The following is a 26,326-nucleotide window of genomic DNA, read 5'->3' on the forward strand; positions in this document are numbered from 1 at the left end:
CCACGCCCACGAGAAAACGGGCGTGAATCACTCTGGACTTTCCTGAAGAAAGAGGCCCTGCACTTCCGGCCGTGGGTCCGCGCAACATGACGGACCCACACAGCAAGCCGGCTCGAACAATATAGGCCCCTCCCCAGATCGCGCGCAACCTGGAGGCTCCCTTGGTGATGGATCCCCCCACCCCTCCCCATCAGGGCGGCCGTGGACTGGGTCCGCAGCTGCCACTCCAAGCTCCGGCTGGGTGGAACCATGAGTGAACCACGCTGGCGGGAACTCAGCCAGCTGCGGCTGAGAATCGGCACGGGGGTCTCTTTCAATGCCCCCGGCTAACGCTGCGTGGACTGCACGCGCACGACTGCCGGCAATTCTTCTGTCCGTGGAGAATCGCGGGAATGCGTCGGTCCCGACCGCACGTCAGACGCTCCATTCTCCGTCTCCCTCGCTGAGCCCATGATTCCTCTGCACCGTTGCCTTAATCTTAAAAGTACCACTTAATTTGGTAAGTTTCCCATTGAATAAGTATTCATGCCAACCAAAAGCATGATAAATGGGTTCCGTGATGGACAACGTGATGTCCGCCGCCTTCATTTCAACAGCTCGACCCAACATTAGGAAACTGAAATTTCCACCTAATTATGTCCCCCCACCCGCATCATATCCCAATGCCAGAGGCTCTACTTATACTGTCTGTGCTACTGAGTATTTCTAGCGCATTCTGTTTTTATTTCAGATTGAATAGAAATGCTTACAGTGGGAGATAAATGGTTTACTGAGGCACAGAAGAGCAAATTATCTACTACTACTACTCGAACCATATGCTATGCTGGAAGCAATCTGGTTAACACCCATAATTAGACTCGTTTCAAGCATCTCCCTGTAAATAATTGTATCCACCAACACGAAGCAAATAAATATTTTTGCTTCATGCAGGATATTGTAATAATGTTCCATGCTCCACAAACTGCGCGTGCACTTCCACTTTTAACATATCTTAATCTTTTATTCATCTGCGTCACATTCATATGATCTGTTCTGAGGGAGAGGGGGAGGGGCAAGTCTTAAAGGAAGTTGGAGAGAGCTTCTTCACAAGCTATCCTTTCTTGAGTTAACTCTGCCAAAAGGCACTGAGCTTTACTGAACCACTGTTGTGATTTTGACTATGGGGAGGGTGCGGAGGTAGGTCTGAATCTACTTCAGCTGGAACGGGGATCAAACCCACAAGTTATTGGCAGTAAACCCATCCAGACACTAGCCGTCTAGACAGCAGAGCTAACTGGCCCCCCTTCATAAACTAAAGCCAGCCTAATTATGATTTTTATAGTGGTTTACAAGCTGCCAAACAAAATAAACAAGATTAACTCTGCAAAAACAAATTCTTCTCCCAATAGTCATCTCCTTGAAAGCGCATTCAGAGGAGAAACATAAGAATTAAACAATTCCTTCAGAGTTCTTTCATTTTGACTCATTTAAACCCATTTGCCATTGCATTTGTGGATAGGTTAAGGATTTTGACATATATGTATATATTGTATAGCCTTACATTTATGCAAGTTGAAATAATACTCTTCCTTGCACGTTCATTCCTTCAGAGTTTCATCGGGGCCTTACTTGGGGAGGCATTGCGAAAGGTTCATGGAAGGGTGGCCCACCCATACTGAATTTGAAACAAAACAAACTCACAAAAGAAATTAAAACATCAAAGCTAAATGAATGTGATAAAATCGCAGGAAATCAAAACACATATAATCCCACAGACTTGCCTGTTTTTGGGAACTAAGATTCAGCCCAACCTCTCAGCTGTGTCAAGAGAGGATTCAACTACACTGTGCATTGCAACGTAGATCATACACTTCCCATTTTTCCCTTCTTTCCAGCTTTATAGAATTATTTATGCCCTGTAAGAAGACAACAGTTGAATGACCTTCCTCCAAGCCTCTGCCAACGCTTCTTAAAGTGACTCAAAGGGCATGTAAGAGTAGCTTGATGATATTCCTGCTTCCATTGCGAGAGTGAATCTAAAATCAGTACGAGGTCGAGTGATGTTTTCAGTTTTCCATCCAGAACACATCATCATTATAATTTATCCAATTGAAACATATTCAGAGAATCGGTCTAAATATGCTGATCCCAACCTCAGGAATGGAAAGAAATACTTGCATTTATATAGTGCCTTTTATGGTCTCATGACATCCCAAAGCATATTACAGCTAATGAAACACTTTTGAAGTTTAGACATTGTTGTAATGTGGGAAACACGACTGTCAAGGTCCCATAAACAGTAATGTGATAAGGACTTCATCGCCTGATTTTACTGAAGTAGTTTGAGAAACAAGTACAAGTGAAGACACCAGGGGAAAACTCCCCAGCTGTACTTTGATATAATATCATGGGATTATCCATGCACATCGGGAAAGGCAGAAAGGCCTAATTTAATGCCTCTCCTGAAGGACAGTGCCTTCAACAGTGCGACACGCCCTCAGTACTGCATTGGATTGCCAGCCTATAACTGTGCTCCAACCTTTGGATTGGGGCATGAACTGTCAATGTTCTGTCCCAGAGATGTAAGTGCGACCACTGAGCCTCAGCTGGTCAGAATTTGTTTAAGATCTGTGAAGATACTTTTAAGAGCTGTAGCTTTTGGCTTGTTGAATTGGTCTCATATTAAATTAAAAAGCTCTTTCTATCAGTTATGATCTGCACAAATATCGGGCTGGATTCTTTACTGATAACAAGCAGGATGGTATTTCTCAGAGGCAATTCAATTTTCCACCCATCAGTGAAAGAAGCTGATTATTCACTTTCTGATTTTGCCTCTTGGCCTATTCAGCAAAAGCTAGCTTAATCCCTAATGTAGCAGAAATTTCCTGCCTCTTGCTCGTCCCTTACAGCCAGTGTGACTCGAATTCTCCTCTCCATAAACTTGAAAAGCAGTCGCCAACATTTCTCCAAAACATTCTGACACTGCACAATCGTGATTGTAAATACAGAATTGAGAATTTTTCAGATTTGCCACTGCCCTTAGTATGTTCTTATGATTAAAGTGTACGACACCAACAAAGAAAGTGGTTAGCACAACTGCTTCACAGCTCCAGAGTCCCAGGTTCGATTCCTGGCTTGGGTCACTGTCTGTGCGGAGTCTGCACGTTCTCCCCGTGTGTGTGTGCTCCGGTTTCCTCCCACAGTCCAAAGATGTGCAGGTTAGGTGGATTGGCCATGCTAAATTGCCCTTAGTGTCCAAAATTGCCCTTAGTGTTGGGTGGGGTTACTGGACTATGGGGATAGGTTGGAGGTGTGTTGTTGGGGAGGGTGCTCTTTCCAAGAGCTGGTGCAGACTCGATGGGCCGAATGGCCTCCTTCTGTACTGTAAATTCTATGAAAGGATCATCGTGAGCCATTTCCGAATGCATAATACAAGTGCTTGCACAGTGAGGGCAACTGATTTTCTGAATAAAATAGAGGACAAGAGAGGCGGATCCAGAGAAGGGGAAAGGGAGAGGTGATTCAGAATGAGAAACATGGTGGAGAGAGGTAGACGCAGCAGGAAAAGGGAGAGGTGATTCAGAGTGAGAAACATTGTGGAGAGAGGTGGATGCAGCAGGAAAAGGGAGAGGTGATTCAGAGTGAGAAACATGGTGGAGACAGGTGGTCCTGGAGAGGTAAAAGAGCAAGAAAAGGGAGAGGAGCTACAGAGTGAGAAACAGCACAGAGAGAGGCGGAGATGAGCTTCAGAGTTAGACACAGTGCAGAGAGAGGTGGAGAGCAGTTTCAGAGTTAGACACAGCGCAGAGAGAGGCGGACACAGCGCAAAGAGAGGCGGTGAGGTGTTTCAGAGTTAGACACAGCGCAGAGAAAGGCAGAGTGGAGTTTCAGAGTTAGACACAGTGCAGAGAGAGGGGGAGAGGAGTTTCAGAGTTAGACAGAGTGCAGAGAGAGGCGGAGAGGAGTTTCAGAGTTAGACACAGTGCAGAGAGAGGCGGAGAGGAGTTTCAGAGTTAGACACAGTGCAGCAGGAAGCAGAGTTGTGGTTCAGAGTTAGACACAGTGCAGAGAGAGGCGGACACAGTGCAGAAGAGCGCAGAGGAGTTTCAGAGTTAGACACAGTGCAGAGAGAGGCAGAGAGGAGTTTCAGAGTTAGACACAGCGCAGAGAGAGGCGGAGACAGCGCAGAAGAGGCGGAGAGGAGTTTCAGAGTTAGACACAGTGCCGAGAGAGGCGGAGAGGAGTTTCAGAGTTAGACACAGTGCCGAGAGAGGTGGAGAGGAGTTTCAGAGTTAGACACAGCGCAGAGAGAAGTGGAGTGGAGTTTCAGAGTTAGACACAGTGCAGAGAGAGGGGAGAGGAGTTTCAGAGTTAGACACAGTGCCGAGAGAGGTGGAGAGGAGTTTCAGAGTTAGACACAGCGCAGAGAGAGGCGGACACAGCGCAGAGAGAGGGGGAGAGGAGTTTCAGAGTTAAACACAGTGCAGCAGGAAGCAGAGTTGTGGTTCAGAGTTAGACACAGTGCAGAGAGAGGCGGACACAGTGCAGAAGAGGCGCAGAGGAGTTTCAGAGTTAGACACAGTGCAGAGAGAGGCAGAGAGGAGTTTCAGAGTTAGACACAGCGCAGAGAGAGGCGGAGAGGAGTTTCAGAGTTAGACACAGCGCAGAGAGAGGCGGAGACAGCGCAGAAGAGGCGGAGAGGAGTTTCAGAGTTAGACACAGTGCCGAGAGAGGCGGAGAGGAGTTTCAGAGTTAGACACAGTGCCGAGAGAGGCGGAGAGGAGTTTCAGAGTTAGACACAGCGCAGAGAGAGGCAGAGAGGAGTTTCAGAGTTAGATACAGTACAGAGAGAGGCGGAGAGGAGTTTCAGAGTTAGGCACAGCGCAGCGGGAAGCACAGTGGTGGTTCAGAGTTAGACACAGCGCAGAGAGAAGTGGAGAGGAGTTTCAGAGTTAGACACAGTGCAGAGAGAGGCGGACACAGTGCAGAGAGAGGCGGAGAGGAGTTTCAGAGTTAGACACAGAGCAGAGAGAGGTGGAGAGGAGTTTCAGAGTTAGACACAGCGCAGAGAGAGGCGGAGAGGAGTTTCAGAGTTAGACACAGTGCAGAGAGAGGCGGACACAGTGCAGAGAGAGGCGGACACAGCGCAGAGAGAGGCGGACACAGTGCAGAGAGAGGCGGACACAGCGCAGAGAGAGGCGGAGAGGAGTTTCAGAGTTAAACACAGCGCAGCAAGAGGCAGAGTGGTGGTCCAGAGTTAGAAACAGAGCAGAGAGAGGCAGAGAGGAGTTTCAGAGTTAGACACAGCGTAGAAAGAGGCGGACACAGTGCAGAGAGAGGCGGAGAGGAGTTTCAGAGTTAGACACAGTGCAGAGAGAGGCGGAGAGGAGTTTCAGAGTTAGACACAGTGCAGAGAGAGGTGGAGAGGAGTTTCAGAGTTAGGCACACCGTAGAGAGAGGCGGACACAGTGCAGAGAGAGGCGGAGAGGTGCTTCAGAGTTAGACACAGCGCAGAGAGAGGCGGAGAGGAGTTTCAGAGTTAGGCACATCGTACAGAGAGGCGGACACAGTGCAGAGAGAGGCGGAAAGGTGCTTCAGAGCTAGACACAGCACAGAGAGGTGGAGAGGAGTTTCAGAGTTAGACACATCGTACAGAGAGGTGGAGAGGAGTTTCAGAGTTAGACACAGCGCAGAGAGAGGTGGAGAGGAGTTTCAGAGTTAGACACAGTTGAGAGAGAGGTGGAGAGGAGTTTCAGAGTTAGACACAGTGCAGCGAGAGGCGGACCCTGGTAGTTACAAAGGGAAGCTTCAGAGTTAGACTCATTGCCGCAGAAGGCTGTGGAATCCAAATTACTGAGTGTCTTTAAGACAGAGGTAGATAGGTTCTATGTTAATAAGAGGATCAGGGGTTACAGGGAGAAGGCAGGAGAATGGGGGTGAGAAACATATCAGCCATGTTTGAATGGTGGAACATACTCGATGGGCTAAATGGCCTCATTCTGTTCCTATACCTTCTGGCCTATGTTCGAAGTCTCTTAGGTTCTTCGGGTTGACTTTTAAATTGCAGGAGTGTGTGAGTTTTGGAGTAGAAAGGAGGTTAAAAAGAAAATTCAGTAGCGACAGCACCAACAATAGGTGCAGCACCAACAGGGTAACAACATCCTGCTCTCTATAGGTGTACCACATGATGTGAGACATGAGATGCACAGAGTGGTGCACCTCGCAGGAGACAGACTCACAACACAAGATGCATAGCAGATAATGAGCTGTTTGGATATGCTGGACACAAGTCTCAGGAAGCACTGGTTCTCATATCAATAGACATTGGCAATTGACATTTTCATGCTGCTGGTACAAGACCTGCTGACAAGTGGACCTGGTGATCAGAACTTTGTGGTTGTCATAGTCACCACTGACCTCAACTTCCTTCGTTGGTGCTGAAATCGGGAAACGCGATTGGGCGGAGAATAGGTTCCAATGCCTAAATCGCAGCACGTGCCAATTTGGCACCAAATCGCAATTCCCTATCACATCGTTTGCATATTATAAGCGGACCCGACCCGGTATTCTTCAGGGCCACCACAATTCTCCTCCTCCGGTGGGCCGAGTTCCCCACAGCACGGGTCACTTAAAAATTGTGAACCAGCATCGTGGCTGATGAGGGAGAGAGAAGGAGGTAAGACAAAAGAGGCGCAAATGTGGACTGTCAGGCCGGACACTGGCCAGGCTGGCTGGGGTGGGGGGGGGGGGGGGGGGGGTCCCTGCCATCCGGGGAGGGAGGGGGGTAATGAGGGAACAGGCCGAGTAGTCGGATGACCCCTGCGGGATTTGTGTGGTGTCCAGTCACAAACCGCCATTACCGTGGTCTAAAAGGCAGCCATCTTGCTGCACACCCACTGAATGTGGGCCCTGGTTCTGCAGGGTGACACTGGCCGTATGGGTTCCCCCACCTCGCCCTCCACCACATCCTTTCCCACCATCCGGTCGCCACCTGCCAGCGGCCCACCCAGTGCAAAGCCCCCACGGTGGCGTGGGGCAAGTGCAGTGCCAGCCGATGGTACTCCTGCATCAAGGACAGGTGCCGGGGCCAGAGGCCCCAATGGTGCTGGGCAGCGACGGGCCAGTAGTGCAGGAATCGGGGGTAGCATGCAGGGGCAGAGTCCACAGTGCCAACCGGGGCGACCATGTAGCCCAGTGGAACTGTTTGGGCATGGAGATATACATCATGCTTGTTATAATATGCAGGCACACACACACATAATGATATACAGACAAGCAGCTAATGGACACAGAGAACAGGACATGACCAATAAGGAGGTTCAGGGGTGGGATCTAACTATAAAAGATACGAGGCACTCACACACCACCTCTTTCCACTGATGAACATCTAGATAGTCAGTCAAGGGTGTTGTCACAATCTCACAGCTCCACCACGTGGCTAAGAGCTAGTCTGGTTCAGTCAGAGTAACCATACTTAAGTTAGCAGAGAGTTGAACTCACAGAGAACTGTGCTAACTGTGCTATTCATTCAATAAACCTGATTGAACTAACTTCAAGGTCTGGAGGATCTTTCTGATCTAATCTGCATCCAGTTGCAGCCAGTGTTAGACCAGTGTACCTAACTGGATAGAAGAACTGCCTAATCATGCATCACTTCTTGTGTGCCCCGCTCCAAGCCAGTGTCACAGCCAGAGCCCCCCGACACCAGAGACCTCCTAATTAAAGAGACTGCTTAATTAATGAGTCCTGTAGCAGAAACACCCTTTTTAAAGAGACCCCCAGAAGAGAGACCCCTGCCTGGAAGCTAGACAGCAGTCAAGTCAGAGGTAGTGAAAAGAATCATTGCTTTAAAACTCATCTGTGCAGTACACCTGCTGGCTCAGGCACAACACATGTTAATTCCTGGAAACATAAATCCAGTCATTTGGGTTTAAACTCCCTCATATCTTTGATCTGCAAGCCTCTCATTCATTTCTCTGTGATATTGACACACCCAGCTGTCTGCATTGTTTTAATCATATCATTTCATGCTTGAGTGATTTTGAAGTATTCGCTGTGAAACTAACAGAAAGCACTTAACTCTTTTTGATGTGGTCCAGGAGCTGTCAATCATAGCTTGATGTTCATAAACTTTGCGGTTAGTTTTATAGCTGAGTACATCAAAGTCACTCAAGAGTGAAGGTAGATGAATGATACAATGCAGACAGCTGGGTGTGTATGGAGGCTGTCACTCACAGCCGAGTAAAATCAGCATCACAGAGAAATGAATGAATGGCTTGAACATCACAGATCTGAGGGAGTTTAAACCCAGCTGACTGGTTTTTGCTTTCCAGGAATTTACAGGTGCTGCTTCCTCTGTCAGAGCCAGCAGGTGTATTGCAGAGGTGGTTTTAAAGCAGCGCTTATTTTCACTGTCTCTGTCTGGACTGCTCTCTCGCTTTCAGACAGGGGTCTCTCTTCTGGGGGACTTCCAGTCTCTTTAATTAGGGGGCTTCTGGTCGGGGGGTGGGAGGGTCTCTGGTGGGTGGGCAGGCTTGCATCGTTGGGAGGGGGATGGTGCATCGTGGGGAGGGGAATGGTGTGACCCTCCAATGGATTTTGGGGCTACTCTCTTAAAGAGTTACACCCTTGGCCCACTGTGTCAAGGCCATGCTTGTCAAATTTCATAGAATTTACAGTGCAGAAGGAGGCCATTCGGCCCATCGAGTCTGCACTGGTTCTTGTAAAGAGCACCCTACCTAAGCCCACACCCCCACCCTATCCCCATAACCCTGTAAGCCCACCCAACGCTAAGGGCAATTTTGGACACTAAGGGCAATTTAGCATAGCCAATCCACCTAACCTGCATATCTTTGGACTGTGGGAGGAAACTGGAGCGCCTGGAGGAAACCCACGCACACACGTGGAGAACGTGCAGACTCCGCACAGACAGTGACCCAAGCCAGAAATCGAACCTGGGACCCTGGAGCTGTGAAGCAATTGTGCTAACCACTATGCTACCGTGCTGCCCTCCTGCATCAATTCTCTTTTGCCCAAACGATTCCCGGCCCAGAGGACCGAAGAATCACGATGGCCCAGAGAATATGGGGCGCGATTCTCCGCAAATGCGGCGAGACGTAAAGGCTGCCGTGAAGCTGGCCGTGTTTCACGGCAGCCTCCGCGCCCCCTCCCGGGACCCGATTCTCCCCCCCCGGGCGGGGCTAGCAGCGGGGCCCCATGAAGCACGGCATCGCGGGCTTAGCGACCGCCGCTAAGTCCGCGTGCCAAGCGTCACACCGGCTGACGCGCATGATGACGTCAGCCGCGCATGCGCGGGTTGGACGGCTCCAACCCGCGCATGCGCGGATGACGTCATCACGCAGACACGTCAAAACCCGCGCATGCGCGGGCCATCATGCCCCTCAGCCGCCCCGCGGACTTATCCTGCGGGGCGGCGGAAGAACAAATAGTGCACGGGTATCGGACCCGCTGCCTGTGATCGGTACCCACCGATCGCAGGCCCATGCCACCCTTGGCACGGCCGTGGTGCGGCCATGCCAATTGGTGCCATGGTTGTCCGGGACGGGCACTTTGCGGCCGTTTTCATGAACGCTGAAAGCAGGTATGATCGCGGCCGTGCAAACGGCCGTAAACTCTGCGGTATTCGGCCCATTGGCCCGCAGAGAATCGTTGTTCGCCGTAAAAAACGGCGAGCAGCGATTCGTGTCGGGGGGCGGCCGGAGTGGGGGGGGGGGGAGAATAGCGGGAGGCCGTGAAAATTGTCGGGAAGGCCCTCCCGCTATTCTCTGACCCGTCGTGGGCAGCGGAGAATCGCGCCCATGGTGCTTGTTTCATTAATAGGATGCAAATGGGTCATAATAATCCTATTTGCCTCTTTTCACTGGCGCAGGGTGCAAATCCCAGGGCATCGGAACATCCCCCGACGCTGGATTCTGCGTGCCCGCTGCCAGTAGCGGAGTTCCTGATGTGGCAGAGAATTCAGCCCAAACTTTTTTGAAATTACAATTCAGAGGAGCTGGAATGTTCCTGCAGTTTACTTCTTGTCCATGCCCTGGCTTTATTTATGTAATCTAGAAAGGCCTGACCAGTTCACCAACAGAAATGCATTTTGCTGCAACCTTTCCTACAGTGCTTCCAATGCCCCCGTAATCCTATATGCAGAAACATGAATTCTTCAAATCATTTATTTGCTAAAGAAATGGAGAAGAGCAACAGGCAAACCGCCCGCTTGGAAGATCAGCAGCAAGTCCTTTTCAAGGCTCACAAAAATAAGCATGTCTTTGATTACCATAAGTTATGTTAAATGCTGAGTAGTCATTAAATGTAATTTTCATGATGCACTGGACTTCTAAATTGCCGAGGGGCCTCAGGAAAGTTACATTCATATGTGGGGATGTGGGAGCTGATTGAGTACCAGAAATGTTTGTCTCTTACATTTGGCAGCCATTTTATACTTGTATGTAATCCAGAAGCAATGCTTGCCATTCTCACTTGATACGAGCATCAATGAAATGTGTTAATTTTGTTTTAGGAAACTCCAGGTGGCAGTGAGTATTGCGGCCAGAATGAAACGAGACTAGAATTAAAACATAAGTGTTTCTGTAATTTAACTTACACATGCCAAAGCAGGTAAGCAATACAGGAAGTCAGTGAACTCTTAATTAGCATTATAGCTCCTCAGAGGAGGTTGCAGGAGATATTTGAACAAATAAGTAATAATGCTGATAGACAAAGGCAACAAACGGGGAAATTAAAATCTGACATTTCGATAAAATACTGAAGTCCATAATTGTAGCCTCTGAAAACAAATTTAGCAAAGGAGCAACTGTCATGTGGCATTGGGAAAGATTTTCCGGCAAATTCCGCTATGTCAGGGAAATAGCGGCAGAGCCCCTAAGTGGTGTTCGCGCCAAACCTGAAGTGCACAATGCTTCTGGCCCGCTGCCACAGACGTGATCTGATTCACACCCAGCATTTAAATATGTTAGCGGGCTGGATTCTCTGTTCAAGCGACTAAGCGGAGACTCGCTACTAGTCTCCGGTGACACTAGGAGTAGCATCCAGGTGCAATTCCCACTGCCTTACCGTGCTAATTTATGCATGGAGAAGAGCTCGGAGGAGAGTCCCGTCGGAATCCTGGTATCAGACTGCCATTTTGAGTGGCGTTCCCCCCCCCCACCTCCCACAGCACCAGGCTGCGCCCTCAGGTTCTAGTTTCTCCTACACATGGAAACATCCTCTCCATGTCCACTCTATCTAGACCTCTCAGTATTCTGTAAGTTTCAATGTGATCACCTCTCATCCTTCTGAACTCTATCGAATATAGACCCAGAGTCCTCAATCGCTCCTCGTATGATAAGTCCTTAATTCTGGGGGATCATTCTTGTGAACCTCCTCTGGACCTCCTCCGAGGCCAGCACATCCGTCCTTAGATATGGGGCCCAGAACTGCTCACAATATTCTAAAATCCTGCCAGGAAGATTTCCTGCTGTGGGTGTCAGTGCATAACGCGGGTTGGTGGTGGTGGGGGGAGGGGGGGGGCGGGGTGTAGAATATGGGAGGCTGGGTGGGGACTTGGATTGCAATGAAATGATCACAGGTTTGCATCCTACTGCCGGTGTGAGGAATGTAGCTCGCTGTCACCACCGGTGGGGGACTGGTGCATTGGAATGGGATTGGCACCCAATGCTCATCCTATTTTCAGACCGACGCTCCATTTTCCACTGGATCAGGAAAACCACTACAGGAGTCATGCAATGGAAAATTCACCTCTCTGGGTTTGTTTCAAGCCGAATTCTCCTGGCTCCCAGTATTCTCCCCCGCCAGGGCAGCATGAGGCTGGCAGGAATCACTGCTGGTCTCCACCACCAGAGAACAGACATGATGACCATGCCGGAGCACTCAGAGGAAACTGGAGGGCTTGGTGGACTTTGGATCCCTCGGGTGGTCGAGGGCATGGGAGGACAGTGCCATGGCACTGGGTCTCTGGCACCCTGACAGTGTCAACCTGGGGCTGCCAGGTTGCAGGGTGGCATTGTCAAGCGCATGTCCTGAAAGGGAGCAGGGCATGTAGTTAGCACTGTTGCCTCACAGCGCCAGGGATGCAGATTCAATCCCAGCCTTGGGGACTGTAGAGTTTGCAATTTCTCCCCGTGTCTGCATGGGCTTCCTCCGGGTGCTCCGGTTTCCTCACACAGTCCAAAGACGTGCAGGTTAGGTGGATTGGCCATGATAATATTGCCTATTAATATCCAGGATGAGCAGGATGGCTGGATTTATGGGAGTTAGGGTAGGGGAGTGGGCCAAGGTAGGTTGCTTTTTCAGAGGGTCAGTGCACATCCGATGGGTGAAAGGCCTCCTTCTGTACTGTAGGAATTCTATGAAGGGGGGCATTTGGTGACCCTAAAGCGGCGTTGCCACTCACCTATGAGAGCTGGGGGATTGCGCACTACTACCAGTGATTGTGCGGCAGGGGGGCTGATACTGATGAGAAGGTTGGGAGGTGTGGGCCTGAAGGGAGACGCATTTGGAGGACCACGTTGCCAGCAATCTTTTAATTGTTGGGTGGGGGGGGGGGGGGGGGGGGGGGGGGGGGGAGGGGGGGGGGGGGGGAGGGGGGGGGGTGGGGGGGGGGGGGCGGGGAGGAGTCCGGAACCAACCTACCTATGCGGCCCGGTGGAGGTCGTTAATCTTCTTATGGCACTAGATGCCGGTCCTCCTGGACGCACTCTCCAAGTTGAAGGCAGCTGCCACTTCCTCCCAGGCAGCACTGGCTGCCGTGTGGCTGACCCTCCAAAACCCTCAGGGTTACAGGGCATCCTGTCTGGCCTCTACCACGTCCAATAATCTTGCCAGGTCAACATCGCTGAATCGTGGGACTGGTCTTCACGGAGGCATGGATGCGAGCTGAGTGGCTTGATTGTACAAGGTGCTGCTCTCCCTTGTTAACGGGAGGCTGGCGTGCGCGGTTCCGGCAAATCAGCTAGCAGGACCATGATTTGCGGCGTGAAGCCCATGGGGACCCCTAGAGTGGACCAATTAACATTTTCTAGCGGTGACGGTCTGGCCGGGACGAGCATCAGGAAGCTCACAGCAGTTCCCACTCACTACCACAATTAGAAACATTTTGGTTAAATCGCGCCCTTTGTCATTTTTCTGGAAAATTCTGCCCATTTAACACATTGTACCCAATCACTGGCTGAAGATCACAATCACAGTAACAGCAGTGAAAGATGAGATCCAGTCATTTACACTTTGTGCGGCCGTGGCAATAACTGGTCATCCAATAGAAAAATAAATAGAAAAACAGGGAGGATAAATTAATTGTTAATAATTTTTTTTTATCTGCTGTGTCCAGCAAAGCCTGCACCCAATAGATGCTAACTATTCTGTTATAATCATCAAATGTTTTGCCTTTCCGTAATTCAATGAAACTCGTCATCCATTCTCACAATTCCCTAAATATGTGACTCAATTTGCCTGAAAATATTTCTCAACTGAACCACACCCTAAATAATCCATCTGATTCATGCTTTAACTCAACCATTCCCACAGCTCTGACATCAGACCCACTCGCTGTCTGTATAGCTATGGTTATTATTTTATACAAATAAATCTTGACCTTTCTTCACAGTCAGCCCACTGAGGCTACCAAACTGAACTGGAAAATGATATTTGATATTCCCTGCTCGAAGATCATTTTTAATTTATTTAAATAGAATACTGTATTAACTGTCCATAAATGATATAAAGAATGATTTTGTCTCCTTAATCAACCCTAATTATATCTTTTATGTTTGGGTGCTCAAGGTTTCAAACAGTCTGGGAACAGATATTTAAGGCCTGATTTTAACTCATCTTGCCTCAGCCAAAACTGTATGATGGGCGGGTAAAATGAGGGCAGCAACCTACCCCCTTTGATTTTGCAGCTTTCCTCCCATGTCTCAATGTTAACCTGATTCTCTGAGCAAAGCACCACATGGAGGGAGGCATCCTACTGTACATAAGCAGATCTGGTGCCGATGATGTCCAACTATTTTTATCTCCCAAATATGCCCTGTCCACATCCCTACCTTAATCAATGCCATCTTCACCTCACACCCTATTTATTTCACCCTTCACAATTGAAATTCTTCCCGAGCTCTACTGTCATTCCCCTATCATCTCAGCTTTGCAAAATTCCATCCTCCAAAAGCCTTGTCGTCACAGGTTTGCAAGACAATTACAGATGAATGAGGCCATTTTGCTAATCTCAAACCTGATGGAACCATCAATTCACCAGACACGTGTTTTCCGATATGAATATAGGCTTTAATCTACTTACTACAGAGCCAGCCTGTTACCCGTTGATGAACTCTCAGTGAACTGCAGGCTGACTCTGGACAAGGGTATTTATACAGCAGCACTAGGGGGAGGAGTCGTGGGCGGAGCCAAGGGTGGAGCCTGTACAAGCTCCTGAGCATTCCCAGAGCTACTCCCCCTAGTGGTCGGATAACGCTACTGTGCTTACAAAGATATAGCGTGAATTATCATGTTACATTCACCACAAAACCACCCAGTCAGAAATATCTTAAACATTCCCATTGTTGTTTGCAATTGTCTCTTATACAATTCCATGGCTTTTACCATTGCTACTCTAAATGGACGTCTATTCCACTGTTGATCACTGTCTGCAAAGAATTACTGATCTAAAATTACCTTTTTGTGGTCTGAACCTGTGTCAGCCAGTTCCACTTACACAATTTAAATTGAAACAATATTCCAGGTTTACTTTTTTTAACGTTTTAATTCTGTAAATTATCCCTCCTACTTTCATGCGTGAAAACCCATATTTCTCCATATTTTCTTTGTAATGCTGATCCCTCACACTAGGGCCGGGATTCTCTGCTATCCGGCTGGGCAGGCCATACCGGCGCCGTGCCTCCGCACCTTCAGGGGCTAGTCCTGCGCCGACAGGGTTGGCATCACGCCAAATGGTGGAGAAGGGCCTCCGCTGGCCGGTGCGAGTTGGCGCATACGCGGGAGCACCAGCATGTTCTGGCGTCATCCCAGCGCATGCGCAGGGGGGTTCTTCTCTGCCCTGGCCATGGCAGACCGTTACAGCGTCCGGCGCGGAGGGAAAGAGTGCTCCCATGGCACAGGCCCGCCCGTAGATCGGTGGGCCCCAATCGCGGGCCAGGCCATCATGGCCCCCCAACCCCCGGGGCCAGATCCCCCTGCGCCCCCCGAAGACTCCGCAGGCCGCCCGCAGAGCCAGATCCCGCTGGTAAGGGCCTTGTTTGATTAACGACGGTGGGACTGGCCGAAAACGGGCATCCACTCGGCCCATCGTGGAGCAGAGAATCACCGGGGGGCCACTGACTCCGACAGCCCCCGACTGGCGTGACGCGATTCCCGCCCCGCCGATAAACCGCCGCCGGAGAGTCCGGCAGCTGGTGTCTGGGCGGCGGGGTAGGATTCATGCCCCACAATGGTCAGAGAATCCTGCCCCAGAAATCAGCCATCACCATTAAGAAGGTGGTGGAGAGCTGCCGTCTTTGCAATCTCTCTAGTATAGGTACACCTGCAGTGCTGTTAGGAAGTTGGAATTTTTTGACCCAGTGACTATGACGGAATAGCAATACAACTTCAAGTCAGGATGTGACTGGGAATGTGACTTTCATGTGGTGGTGTTCCCAGGCACTTGCTGTCCTTGTTTTTCCAGGTTGTGGCACTAGAAGGTGCTGTTGAAATGCCAATGTGCGCCGCTGATGGAGGGAGTGAATGTTTAAACTGAAGAGTGAGGTGCAGATCAAATAGATTGTTTTATCATTGATGGAGTCAAGCTATTGTTGAGGCTGCACTTATTCAAAAAAATGCAGAATATTCTGTTGCACCCTTTTGACCTGCTCTTTTTGGCATAGTAATTATGTCCAGTTAACTTTCTGGTTAATAGTAATTTTCAGGATGTTGATGGTGGGGAATTCGATAATGCTAATGTCATAGATCGTCAAGGAGAGGTTTTTAGATTCTCCCTTGTCGAAGATAATTATGGCCTAGCACTTAGGTGGGGAAAATATTACTTACCACTTGTCAGCCTGAGTCTGAATGTTGTCCAGGTCTTGCAGCATGTGAGCAGGAACTGCTCAGTATCTGAGGAGTAGCCAATGGTACTGAACATTGTGCAATCTTCACGAAAGATTTTATGATGGAGAGGACATTATTGATGATGCAGCTAAAGATGCAGTGTTACAGACGCTCAGCAGTTGTGACAAGGCCGAAACAGCATAACGGACTACAAAGCAAAGCCGAGCAGTATCTCCAGCAGCAGCGCACCCCTCCCCGATGAACTCAATGCATTCTATGCTCGGTTCGAGCAGGAAACCAACGTTCCGCTGTCGAGTGTCCCAGCAGCCCGTAACACATCCATACCCACCATCACAGCTTCCGAAATCAGATCGACTTTCCTGAAAGTGAATCTTCGGAAGGCAACAGGTCCGGACTGGATCTCTGGTCGTGCATTAACAGCCTGCGCAGACCAGCTGGAAGATGTGTTCACGGATATCTTTAACCTGTCCCTACTCCGCTCCGAGGTCCCCACCTGCTTCAAGAAGACCACCGTCATACTGGTGCCAAAGAAAAACCAGGCAACGTGCCTCAGTGACTACCATCCGGCGGTCCTGACTTCAATCATAATGAAGTGCTTCGAGAGGTTGGTCATGAAGCATATCACCTCTGTACTCCCAGAACGCCTTGACCAGTGCAATTTGCATACTGCCTCTATCAGTCCACAGCAGACACCATCTCCCTGGCCCTACACTCATCCCTAGAGCATCTCGACAAAAAGGACTTCTACATCAGACTACTATTTATTGACTACAGCTCGGCCTTCAGCACCATAATCCCAGCCAAGCTCATATCAAATCTCCAAAACCTAGGACTTGGCTCTTCACTTTGCAACTGGATCCGCGACTTTCTAACCCACAGACCACAATCAGTAAGAATAAACAACAACACCTCCTCCACAGTAGTACTCAATTCCTGTGAACTTAGCTCCCTAGTATACTCCCTGTACACACACGACTGCGTGGCAAAATTTGGTTCCAACTCCATCTACAGGTTTGCTGACGATACGACCATAGTGGGCCAGATCTCGAATAACGACGAGTCAGAATACAGGAGGGAGATTGAGAACCTAGTGGAGTGGTGCAGCAACAACAATCTATCCCTCAATGCCAGCAAATCTAAAGAGCTGGTTAATGACTTCAGAAAGGAAAATACTGTGCACACCGTGTCAGCATCAGCGGGGCCGAGGTGGAGATGGTTAACAGATTCAAATTCCTACGGGTGCACAGCTCCAGAAATCTGTCCTGGTCCACCCACGTCGACACTACCACCAAGAATGCACAACAGCGCCAATAATTCCTCAGGAAACTAAGGAAATTCGGTGTGTCCATATTAACTCTTACCAACTTTTACAGGTGCACTACGGAAAGCATCCTATCTGGCTGCATCACAGCCTGGTATGGCAACTGCTCGACCCAAGACTGCAAGAAACTTCAGAGAGTCGTGAACACATCCCAGTCCATCACACAAACCTGCCTCCCATCCATTGACTCCATCTACACCTCCCGCTGTCTGGGGAAAGCAGGCAGCATAATCAAAGACCCCTCCCACCCGGCCGACTCAATCTTTCAACTTCTCCCATCGGGTAGGAGATACAAAAGTCTGAGTACACGCACAAACAGACTCAAAAACAGCTTCTTCCCCACTGTCACCAGACTCCTAAATGACCTTCTTATGGACTGACCTGATTAGCACTATACCCCTGTATGTTTCACCCGATGCCAGTGTTATCTAGTTACATTGTGTACCTTGTGTTGCCCTATTATGTATTTTCTTTTATTTCCTTTTCTTTTCATGTACTTAATGATCTGTTGAGCTGCTTGCAGAAAAATACTTTTGCTGTACCTTGGTACACGTGACAATAAACAAATCAATCCATCCAGATGGTTGACCACAAGACACTAACCTGAGGAACTCTTAGAGCAATATTGTGGATCTAAAATGATTAGCTTCCAACAACCACAACCATATTCTTTCATGCGAATTATGACTCCAACCAATGGAGAGTTTTCTATCTTATTCTCATCAACTTCGATTTTACTAGGGTTCCGTGATGTCACAGTCAGGCAAATGCTACCTTGTTGTCAAAAGCAGTCACTCGCATCTCACCTGTGAAATTCAGATCTTTAGTCCACATGTGGACCAAGGCTGTAATGAGGTTTGGAGTGAAGTGGGCCTGGTAGAAGCCTTACTGAGTACTGATGAACAGGTTGTTGATGTGTAAATTCTATTTTATAACCCTGTCAATGGTATCTTTCATCATTTTGCTGATGATTGAGGGTAGACTATTGAGACACTAGTTGACCTGATGGGATCTTTCCTACTTTTTGTGGACAATGTATACCTGGGTACTTTTCCATGTAGGTGCCTGATGGTTGCTGTATTGCAATAACTTGGGTACTGATCTGGTTAGATTTGGAACACATCTTCAGCATCACAGCTGGGGTGTTGTCAAGGTCCATGAACGTTACTGTGTTTGTTGCACTTGTTGTAGAGTGAATCGAATTGGCTAAAGACTAGCATTTGGAATGCTGGGGACCTCAGGTGGGGGTAGAGCTGAATCACCCACTGGGCATTTCTGGCTGCCGATGGATGAAAATATTTCAGCCTTCTTTTCTTCACTTACTGGCTCCACCATCATTTAGGATGGAGATGTTCATGGAGCTGCCTTCGCTCATTAGGGCTGGAATTCTCTGGCTGTTCGCTGGCGGTGAGATTCTCTGCTCCTGTGGGCAGCACACCCTTGCCCTTGGGTTTCCCGACGGGAAGAGAGAATCCCAGCATCAGCGAATGGGGCAACACATCCAAGAAATACGCAGCGGGAGGCTGGAAAATCCAACCCTAGCTCTTTAATTGTCTTCCAATTGTCTTGACTGGATACAGCAGGACTGCAGAGCTTTGAGCTTTGATCAGATCTGTTGATTGTGGAATCTCTTTGTTATGTGTGTGACATACAGTTTCTAATGATTAGCAGGCATGTTGTCCTGTGTTGTAGCTTCACCAGGTTGACATTTCCTTTTTATGTATGCCTAACGCTGCTTGTGGTACGCTCCCTGCACTCATTAAAGCAGGGTTGACCCCCCAGCTTGATGGTAATGGTAGAGTTGCCAGGCTATATGTTTGCAAATTATGGTGGAGTGCAATTCTGTTGCTGCTAATGGAATATAGCAGCTCATGGATATCCAGTTTTGAACGGCTAGCTTTGTTCTGAATCTATCCCACTTAACACAGTGATAGTGACATACAACCTCTTCCCATCATACTCCTGGCAAACATCCAAGCGATTGAAAACAAGCTGAATGAACTTAACGCCAGAGTTACCTCTCAGAGGGAAGTAAGAGACTGCTGTGTACTCTGTTTCACAGAGACATGGCTCAACCCCGCCTCACCGGACTGTGCCATACAACCTGAAGGCTTCTCTATTCACCGGGCGGACCGCACGGCGTCATCAGGCAAAGCGAAGGGTGGAGGGGTTTGCCTCCTCATCAACTCCTCCTGGTGCTTGGATGTGGTGACCCTGGCGACCTACTGCTCCCCAGACCTGGAATACCTGACCGTAAAGTGCCGCCAATACTATCTTCCAAGTGAGTTCACTTCAGCCATTATCACAGCGGTCTACATCCCACCCCAGGCAGAAGTGAGGAAGGTACTGGATGAACTGTACACAGTCATAAAAAACTACGAAACAGAACACCCGGAGGCCTTGTTCATCGTGGCCGGAGACTTCAACAAGGCCAACCTCAAGAATGTACTGCCAAAATTCCACTAGCACATCTCCTGTCCCACCAGGGGTGACAACACTCTTGACCACTGCTACTCAAAAATCAAGAGTGCCTACCGTTCCATCCCCCGACCGCACTTTGGGAAATCAGACCATAAGACTGTGCTCCTTCCCCTGGCTCACAAGCAGAAACTCAAGTGGGAGAATCCAGCTAAGAAGGTTGTGCAGTGCTGGTCCGAGGAGACAGAAGAGCTCTTACGTGACTGCTTGGAGACAGTGGACTGGTCCATATTTAAGAACTCAGCGACTAACTTAAATGAGTATGCCACCACCGTCACAGACTTCATCAGCAAATGTGTGGATGACTGCGTGCCAAAGAAAGCAGTACGTACGTTCCCCAACCGCAAACCATGGCTCAACCGCGAGATTGACTCCCTACTGAAGGACAGATCTGAGGCGTTCAAGGCAGACGACCCTGTCCTATGCAAGAAATCCAGGTACGACCTCCGCAACGCCATCCGAGATGCCAAGAGAGAATATCAAACTAAGCTAGAGTCACAGACAGACTCTCGGCGGTTGTGGCAAGGACTACACAACATATCGCGCTACAAAGCCAAGCCGAGCAGTATCTCTGGCAGCAGCGCACCCCGCCCCGATGAACTTAATGCATTCTATTCTTGGTTCGAGCAGGTAACAAACAATCCGCTGTCGAGTGCCCCAGCAGCCCATAATTCACCCATACCCACCATCACAGCTTCCAAAGTCAGATCGGCCTTCCTGAAAGTGAACCCACGGAAGGCGACTGCCCGGACGGGATCCCTGGTCGTGCACTCAGAGTCTGTGTAGATCAGCTGGCAGAGGTATTCACAGACATCTTTAACCTATCCCTACTCCACTCCATGCTTTCACTGAACTCTCGGCGGTTCAGGTCCCCACCTGCTTCAAGAAGACCACCATCATACCGGTACCAAAGAAGAACCAGGCAACGTGCCTCAATGACTACCGCCCGGTGGCTCTGATGGCAGTTGTAATGAAGTGCTTCGAGAGGCTGATCATGAAGCGCATCACCTCCATACTCCCGGAACGCCTTGACCCACTTCAATTCGCATATCGTCGCAACCGGTCCACATCAGACGCCATTTCCTTGGCCCTACACTCATCCCTAGAGCATCTCGAAAACAAGGACTCCTACATCAGACTCCTATTTATTGACTACAGCTCCGCCTTCAACACCATAATCCCAGCCAAGCTCATATCAAAGCTCCAAAACCTAGGAGTTGGCTCTCCACTCTGCAACTGGATCCTCGATTTTCTGACCAACAGACCACAATCAGTAAGAATGAACACCAACCCCTCCTCCACAATAGTCCTCAATACCGGTGCCCCTCAAGGTTGCGTACTTAGCTCCCTACTCTACTCCCTGTACACACATGACTGCGGGGCAAAACTTGGTTCCAACTCCATCTACAAGTTTGCTGATGATACGACCATAGTGGGCCGGATCGCGAATAACGACGAGCCAGAATACAGGAGGGAGATAGAGAACCTAGTGGAGTGGTGTAATAACAACAATCTCTCCCTCAATGCCAGTGAAACTAAAGAGCTGGTCATCGACTTCAGGTAGCAAAGTAATGTACACACCCCTGTCAGCATCAATGGGGCCGAAGTGGAGATGGTTAGCAGTTTCAAATTCCTAGGGGTGCACATCACCAAAAATGTGTCCTGGTCCACTCACGTCGACGCTATCACCAAGAAAGCACAACAGCACCTATACTTCCTCAGGAAACTAAGGAAATTCGGCATGTCCACATTAACCCTTACCAACTTTTACAGATGCACGATAGAAAGCATCCTATTGGGCTGCATCACAGCCTGGCATGGCAACTGTTCGACCCAAGACCGCAAGGAACTTCAGAGAGTCGTGAACACAGCCCATGAAACTGCCTCCCATCCATTGACTCCATTTACACCTCCCTCTGCCTGGGGAAAGCGGGCAGCATAATCAAGGATCCCTCCCACCAGGCTTTCTCACTTTTCCAACTTCTTCCATTGGGCAGGAGATACAGAAGTCTGAGAACACGCATGAACAGACTCAAAACAACTTCTTCCCCACTGTCACCAGACTCCTAAATGGCCCTCTTATTGTCTGACCTCATTAACACTACACCCTGTATGCTTCATCCGATGCCAATGTCAGGGGCTGGTTTAGCTCACCAGGCTAAATCGCTGGCTTTTAAAGCCGACCAAGCAGGCCAGCAGCACGGTTCGATTCCCGTACCAGCCTCCCCGGACAGGCGCCGAAATGTGGCGACTAGGGGCTTTTCACAGTAACTTCATTGAAGCCTACTCGTGACAATAAGCGATTTTCATTTTTCATTTCATTTCAATGCTTATGTAGTTACATTGTATATCTTGTGTTGCCCTATTATGTATTTTCTTGTATTTTTTTGAATTTTGTTTAATTCCCTTGTCTACCCATGTACTGAATGATCTGTTGAGCTGCTTGCAGAAAAATACTTTTCACTGTACCTCGGTACATGTGACAATAAACAAATCCAATCCAATCCAATCCAATCCATAATGCAACATGTCTTCAGTGTTAAGATGAGACTTGTCTCCTCAAGGACTGGGCACTGGTCACTCCTACTGATACTGTCATGGACAGATGCATATGTGCAACAAATAGTTTGGCAAGGATGTGGCCAAATAGGTTTTCCCTCTTGATGGATCACTCACTACATACCACAGGTCCAGCCTGGCGGGTAGGTTCAGCAGGACTCAGTTAGTTTAGTCCTTAGTGAAGTTGCTGAGGCACTCTTGATAAAGGATGCTGAAGTTTCACTCAGAGAGTACATTCTAAGCTCTTGTTGCCTTTGGTGCTTCTTCCAAGTAGTGTTCAACATGGAGGATTTATCAGCTGGAAAAGAGTGGCTGGTCATAACCAGCAGGATGTTGACGGGTTAGGTATGCTGGATCTCTGATGACTGCGTTTACCAGAGCAGTAGAAGAGACAGGTTACCAACACTTGTAGAAGTACAACTCTATTTTATTTAACTATGAGCTGTTAAACATACTTGCACTGTGGGTCGACTCTATGTTAGGTTGACTGAAGACCTATGACTAACCTGATCAGACTATACTGCCAGCACATGAAAGATGTGCATGCTACTGACTGTGGGCACTGTCTGTCTCAGAGGCTGCATCCCGAATGAGTGGGAAAACTAGTGCCCTCTGGCTTTATAGTGACCGTGCCATATCTCGTGATTGGCTGCTGTGTTGATTGGTCTTTCAGTGTGTCAGTCAGTGTGTGTCTCTGCACCATTGTAGAAGTGGATTTCATTTGGAACTTCGCTGATAGGGTTAATATAACAGTTCTGAAAAGCTCTGTGAAAGAGATGTCAACAGGTCAAGGGATGAAATAAAGGGAGTGTGTCTGACCGGCATCTGTGAAAGCAAAGATGTCAGAAGGTTATGGGATGGAATATAGGGAGTGTGACTTTGGTACTAATTAATGTTCTGACCCGCATCTGTAAAAGCAGAGAGGTCAAAAAGGCAAAGAATGGAATGAATGGGAACCGTTACTTTATTGCAGAGATAACGTAATTAAGCTCGTTTGACCAGTTGGAACAAATAAACATTGAAATGTAAGAGGGACTGTCTTTGGAGTGAGTTGAGCCATATGGCCATGGGATAAGAAAGACCTTTGTGAACAGCATTAATAGTGACTTGTGCTAATGATTATGTCAAAAATAACCTCCCGACCTCGAAGAATAATTCCATATATGTACATGTTCTGGATCCTTGCCAAATCATAGGTGTATCTAGGAATTTAAGGGGTCCACCCCTAAGCTGTAAGATGTATAAAGATACCGTCCTTATTCTGGGATTTTGGCACTTCTCGAAGGTGGTTACCCGACTGCTTAGAGATTTGTCCCGGCCGTAAATAAACGAATATTCGTTACTGACGTGTTCGAGTGTTTTACTTCTGGACTGACGATCAGATACGTGAAAGCGCAATTCACATTTGGTGGCCCGTACGGGGATCTCCAGAGGGGTCTGTGCAACTAACCGGCGTAATTGACTGAGCTCGTTCAAAGTAGAGGACGAATTTGGCCCCCAACGTGAGTAAAAATTTCTTTTCCACCTTGGTATTCGCCTACTACTAGTTTGATCGTTGCTCAGCCTTGCCGTTGGTTTGTTGAGAAGCCTCTGCGAGATCCAGGTCAGTCCAGCGAACCCGTTTTAAAGAGGGTAAGTGAGTGAACCCTGTGGTTATCGTCTCTATGGGCAGCCTGGGACTGCCGCCGTGATTCCAGGCAGCGTTCGCTGGAGTTACGGGCGGGGTTGCCAGGACTGCTAGGGGCAGCCTGAGGAGCCGCCGTGATTCCAGGCAGCGTTCGCTGGAGTTACGGGCGGGGTTCTCAGGACTGCTAGGGGACGGTTAACGGGCTGTGGGCAGCCTGAGACTGCCGCCGTGATTCCAGGCAGCGTTCGCTGGAGTTACGGGCGGGGTGGCCAGGACTGCTAGGGGCAGCCTGAGGAGCCGCCGTGATTCCAGGCAGCGTTCGCTGGAGTTACGGGCGGGGTTCTCAGGATTGCTAGGGGACGGTTAACGGGCTGTGGGCAGCCTGGGACTGCCGCCGTGATTCCAGGCAGCGTTCGCTGGAGTTACGGGCGGGGTTGCCAGGACTGCTAGGGGCAGCCTGAGGAGCCGCCGTGATTCCAGGCAGCGTTCGCTGGAGTTACGGGCAGGGTTCTCAGGACTGCTAGGGGACGGTTAACGGGCTGTGGGCAGCCTGGGACTGCCGCCGTGATTCCAGGCAGCGTTCGCTGGAGTTACGGGCGGGGTTGCCAGGACTGCTAGGGGCAGCCTGAGGAGCCGCCGTGATTCCAGGCAGCGTTCGCTGGAGTTACGGGCGGGGTTCTCAGGATTGCTAGGGGACGGTTAACGGGCTGTGGGCTCCGGACGGGACTGCCGCCGTGATTCCAGGCAGCGTTCTCTGGAAGTTACGGGCGGGGTTCTCGGAGCCTATCCCCCGGTATAACCCATACCTTCACCGAAGAATTTTACCTACTTACCCCTTAATAGCATTGGTGTCCTGGGTCCTGCGTTATTAAGGAAGTAAAGTAAGCTAATAACCACTTAAAATCTGGTCTTCTTGAGTTGTATTAGCTGTTTAAACTCGGCTGCTTTCCTTGTCTTTCTCCAGCAGGCTGCGTCTCTCTCTCTCTCTCTCTCTCTCTCCTGTTGCTGTTGCAGAGTGCTGCTGCTTCTGCTCCCTGGGTTTATATTCTCTTTCGAAGAGTTATTAAGTTTTAACGACTGTATTGTATATGGGCTTGTTTCACTTTGATAGTTTACAAGTATCTTTGATGTAAACATCTTACTACAATTCGTTATTCATTTCAGGCATATCGTCTCCTCTCAGATTTGATTTAAAAAATGCTTTTGTTTCAATAGTTAACTTTTATTTCTGTGATTTCAAATCGTTTAATTTTCCAATTGTCCCCAGTTCATAACTTTGCCTTTGATTTTGACTTAAATGATGTTTCTCGTAGCCAGGTCATCTCCAATTTTCTTTTAATTAACTTGATGTTTGTAGAATTTTACCCCTTAAATTGACACTAAATTCGACTGAGCATCTTCCATTCTTTCCAGCTGTTTACTAAGAGAGTTTATTTCAATTAAGAGGTGAAACTTTGCTCTTAGCTGTATGCTAAAATTTAACTTGGTTGTGACTTGAAAGACTTGCCTGTTTTAAACATTCGTCACTTAATGCAATTGAAACTCTCATCCATGCTTTTTCAGATGCTTCCTGAGATAGTTACATTCCATGAAGTTGTGAGCCATTGTTTCTGCTGAAACCTGCTTGTGAGCAAGAATCTGCATTTTATAACCCTGCTCTTTGCAGCTGCTATTAACCTTTTGTGGGATCTTTCCCTGTACCCTCTTAAACCAGATATTGCCAGACTTTCATGTTTCAAATGACACATTTTTCTGTATTATCAAGAACCCACCGCAAAGAAATTAATTGCCTTGTGGAGGGAATACTGTCAGTTAATGAAAGATGCATCTATACTGGCTAGCTGGCAGGCAAATGCCTCAAAATTGGGTATTGGCCTCACCAAAGGGGGAATGGTTAAAACAGTAGAGGTCTTAAACAGGGAATGTAAAGAATATAAGAAACGTAAGAATGCTAATCCTACCCTGGCGCCAGTCAGCAATGCGAAGCAAGGTTGGGAGGAGGGGGACGATGGGGATGAGGAACATCTGTTCAATTGCAGGGGACGTCAGAAGCCCCCACAGCCTCCACAGCCTCCACAGCCCCCACAGCCCCCACAGCCCCCACAGCCACCTCCGCCACCGCCCCTGGAATGTGATCAGTATTATGAGTAACTCAGTATGTTCAGAACTACCATGGTCTCAGAATAAACAGATAAAGAATTTGTGCTGGGCAGTTTCGCAACTGCTGCGTTGAAATTGACACTGCATGGCTCCGCAGGGTCCTAGTGCCCGCTGAT

General features: G+C 48.8%; 1 protein-coding gene across 3 annotated transcripts in view; it reads right to left on the reverse strand.

Annotated features, from left to right (window-relative positions):
• The window catches only part of prr16 (proline rich 16), a 339,283-nt gene that overhangs the window by 62,242 nt on the left and 250,715 nt on the right, over positions 1–26,326 (reverse strand). The gene's annotated exons all lie outside the window — the stretch shown is intronic.

This window comes from Scyliorhinus canicula, chromosome 8 (genome assembly GCF_902713615.1).
Source record: "Scyliorhinus canicula chromosome 8, sScyCan1.1, whole genome shotgun sequence".
Classification (NCBI taxonomy): Eukaryota; Metazoa; Chordata; class Chondrichthyes; order Carcharhiniformes; family Scyliorhinidae; genus Scyliorhinus; species Scyliorhinus canicula.